This window comes from Silene latifolia, chromosome 2 (assembly GCF_048544455.1).
Source record: "Silene latifolia isolate original U9 population chromosome 2, ASM4854445v1, whole genome shotgun sequence".
Classification (NCBI taxonomy): Eukaryota; Viridiplantae; Streptophyta; class Magnoliopsida; order Caryophyllales; family Caryophyllaceae; genus Silene; species Silene latifolia.
In genome coordinates this window covers 84,648,633-84,652,631 of record NC_133527.1, presented here as the reverse complement: position 1 = coordinate 84,652,631, position 3,999 = coordinate 84,648,633, and the positions used below count along the sequence as shown (strand labels likewise).

The following is a 3,999-nucleotide window of genomic DNA, read 5'->3' as shown; positions in this document are numbered from 1 at the left end:
AACACTCTCCCGACACAACAACAAAAACAAAACTCAACATAAAACTCCAAAACATACATACCAAACCAAACTCAACCCGACTCAAACAACTACTAACTATGTCAAAACCAACATAAAAGCATGTAAAAACTCTTCGCGACCATCTCCTACCCCCCTAAAAGAAACAAGGTTACGTCCCCATAACCATACATACCTAATAAAAAAGAGACGGGTAGCGCTCTCTCATAGCCTCCTCCGCCTCCCATGTAGTCTCCTCAACCTCATGATTACACAAAAGAACCTTAAGCAACACTGTCTCACCACGTCTAGTTTTCCTAGTCTTCCGGTCATGAATCTGTTTTGGCACCTCAAGATAAGACAAGGACTTATCCAACTCGATGTTCTCTAACTCTAACACATGTGATGGATCACTAACATACTTCCGCAGCTGAGACACATAAAACACATTATGTACCCTCTCTAAAGCAGACGGTAAAACTAACCGATAAGAAACCTCTCCAATATGGTCTAAGATCTCATATGGTCCTATGAACTTCTGACTCAACTTCCCTTTCTTACCAAATCTCATGACCCCACGCATAGGAGACACTTTCAAAAGAACCTTGTACCCAACCTGAAACTCTATATCCCTGCGATGTAGAACAGCATAACTCTTTTGTCGATCTTGGGCCACTCTCATCCTCTGTCTGATCAGCTTAATCTGCTCCACCATCTCCTACATCTCCTCCCATATAAAGCCTCAAATGGCGTCATGCCATAACTGGTGAGATAGTTGTTGTTGTAAGAAAACTCGATCAAATCTAACATCTATTTCCAGCTACCACCAAAATCCATAACACAAGCTCGCAACATATCCTCTAGAGTCTTTGTGACACCCTCATTTTTTAGCGTTAAATAAACACGTAAATTCTACAGAAAAACTGACAGGATATGTTTGTAATTGGTTCAACTAAATAAAACCTGTAATTTTAAAAACTTTTCTAAACCATTCACAAACATTTCCAAATGAAGAGTGCCAAAACCTGCAAATACTAACAAACTAATTCACATAACCATGCTAAAGTCGCGAGAGAAAAGTGATACAAACCAAAGTAAAAGAGGAAGACATATGTCCCTTCAAAATATAAACACAACCAAATGTTTAAAGGTTTACTACAAAATATAACCAAACTAAGTCCAAGGTTCTTTTGCTCACTAGCTCGTCCGTGTACCCCAATTAATCATCATCAACCTGTCAATCGCATTTTATACAAACACGAAAGCCACAATTCAGTGGGGAGTAACTTCGAGTCCTCCCAGCCACGAAATGTCATATTTAATGTAACATGTAATGTAACATGTAAACAACATCATAAATAAATTAATTATCGAGTATTCTAACATATGAGCACTAAACTGACCAAATTAAACTATCATGTGAAACATATAACAAGCAGTAATCCAAACTTTATCAATTGTAACCGGCTTGCATCTCACCTATTACAATTCATAAAATCATCATAGAAGAAAGGGCAGTATATCAAAGACAGGCATAAGTTCTTAGCACCGTCAATAGTCACTCTGTAACTCGAGTCTATACAACGAGGTAGGGAAGGTAATCGAACCGGTATCTTGGCTCAGAGGTTATATCAAAACATGGCCAAGACACAACACAACCCTAGTCCTAAATCTGCGCAGACCTAGACATGCGGATACACACCACCGCACCCAAGACCCACAATTTTTTTAAAAACAAAGTGAGTACCCTAAGGAGTCCACCAAAGGGTTGGCTAGTACTTAAGCTGACCACTTACCCTCAAAATAAGTAACGAGGTCATGCCCCAACTTGGATATAAACTCACCAAGTCAGGAACACAAAGGCTATTAAGCAGTGAACATATACTCGTCAAAGACTATAAAGACCTATCTATGACCAATACAACAACCAGTAAGAAGTATTCAATACCAATTCCATTTCAAGCAATATTAACAATATTAAAGGTTTCAGGGAATCTAAGGCCGTTTCTACAATATAAGAAACCATTCAATTCAACCAACATCACATGTGAACTAAAAACATAATAAATGGCCTAAAACAAGAATAAGGCCAATTATCCATTTTTCACAATAATTTTCATCCAACCGAATTTTTACCCGCAACCCCAGTCCTGCGGCAGTGTACGGGTTCAATCATGGTGACCAATCACACAATTGATCGACATCGATTGATCAAAGGGACTAAGGCTCAGTTTTCGGCATAATCATCCAAACATTACAATTATCGCTATAAAATTCATTTTAAGCCTATTCATTACAATTTCATATTATAACCTATCCTAACATGTGCCAACTACCAATATAAACATAACTTTACCATCAACATTATATTTACTACTAACATTATTCATTTCATAAGACTACCCATATGTTACTTATACTAAATATAACATTAATACGCCCGAAACGACGAACAACGCATGAAAAAGCGCAAAAACAAGCAACGGGCCGACCCGGGCCAAGCACGGGCCTGCCGCGGCCCGCCACGGGCCTGTTTTGCTGCTGTGAACAGTACCACGTGTCTGTGAACAGTACCTTTCTATAAATTTTTTTGATAAAACGACGCCATTTACTCATACGGACTCCGAATTGAGTGATTCAAGTGGCTAAACCACCTAATTTTTCGATGCCGTTCAATCTGTCATATTTTTGGAAACATTGGAAAACGTCTCGGTCCGGTACTGACGCGTTCCAGCCAACACGCGGACTTGTCACAACACATAATTATTCATCCAAATTTGTTCTAAACAATAATATACAAATGGTTAACATAAATTAAACATAATCATACTCATCTTACTCCATTCATTCATTTATCAACAAGATCGTCTCAAACAACATCAAACGGCAAATACAACTACTCAAATAACATTCACAAAATCATACAAAAAGCAAAGAATGTGACATTTATTCGTCGAGTAACTCGAAATATGTTACCTTAAGCTAGAAAAAGGCAAAATAACCCTTGAGAAAACCCTAAAAACAGTAGCTACCCATCATCCTCTACTATATAGGAGTCCCCTATATCATCCTCATAATCTTCACCTATTAAAAACAACAAAAACACAATAATAATTACTAAAACCGAAATTATGCCCAAAATCATCTTAAATCGACATAATGAAAACTGAAATTAAAACATACTAGGATGTAGATCTTGGAGAGAGGATTCCGAAAATATAAATTTTGCGAAAATCGGAATAGAAACGAAGAAGTTATGATGAAATTACGATTGTAAGAGTTTTTTTTTTTTTTGTTGTGAATTTCGGTCAAGAGGCAAAAGAAGCCTTAGGAAGAAATAGGAAGGAGGGGGAAGAAGGTGGGCCGTGGAAAGGGAGAAAGGAGCGGGAATTTGGCGGAATTTCATTAGTCGGTTTTGGCTCGTTTCGACGATAATTTCGACGATAATTAGAACCGTTTGTCAAATGCAAATTCCGACAATGCCAAAGTTCTTAAACACGAGATTACAAGAAGATTGAATACTCATATGACCCATTTCCAAAATCGTTTGCCCAATTTTCACGAGAATCGCCATTTTCCCCGATATGCCCTTATTTCGAAATAAAAGGTTTTTACATGGTTTAAACTATTTTTAAACATTTCGAAACTATCAAAATAAATACTTTACTTCAAAATATAATAGAATTATATTTCATTGAATTATTATTACTTCAAATACATTAATACTAAATTCAACTTGATTAATAAATTACTTCCGCAATATAATAACGGTCCGAAATTACGGGGTGTTACAATCATCCCTTCTTTTAAGAAGTTTCGTCCTCGAAACTTGCAAGTAGAAAATGAAAATACAATAAGGACGAACTCAATTTTCCAAGGGCGAAAATAAAAACATTCAAAACAAATTGGAATTTCAAAAGATGATCCTTCAAAAGGGGTTAAGAAAACTTTCAAAAGAACAATGTCCATATCAAGGGAATGAGAGAACTCTTGATGCATGCA

At 36.8% G+C, this 3,999-nt stretch overlaps 1 long non-coding RNA gene across 1 annotated transcript; it reads right to left on the bottom strand.

Moving 5' to 3' along the window:
* Nucleotides 1-1,123: 1,123 nt before the first annotated feature.
* Nucleotides 1,124-3,268, bottom strand: LOC141629896 (uncharacterized). Its single transcript, XR_012537379.1, has 3 exons — nucleotides 3,181-3,268; nucleotides 2,974-3,081; nucleotides 1,124-1,231 (listed from the first exon to the last, which is right to left on the bottom strand). It is a non-coding gene; the product is annotated as an uncharacterized LOC141629896 (long non-coding RNA).
* Between the last annotated feature and the right edge of the window lie 731 nt (nucleotides 3,269-3,999).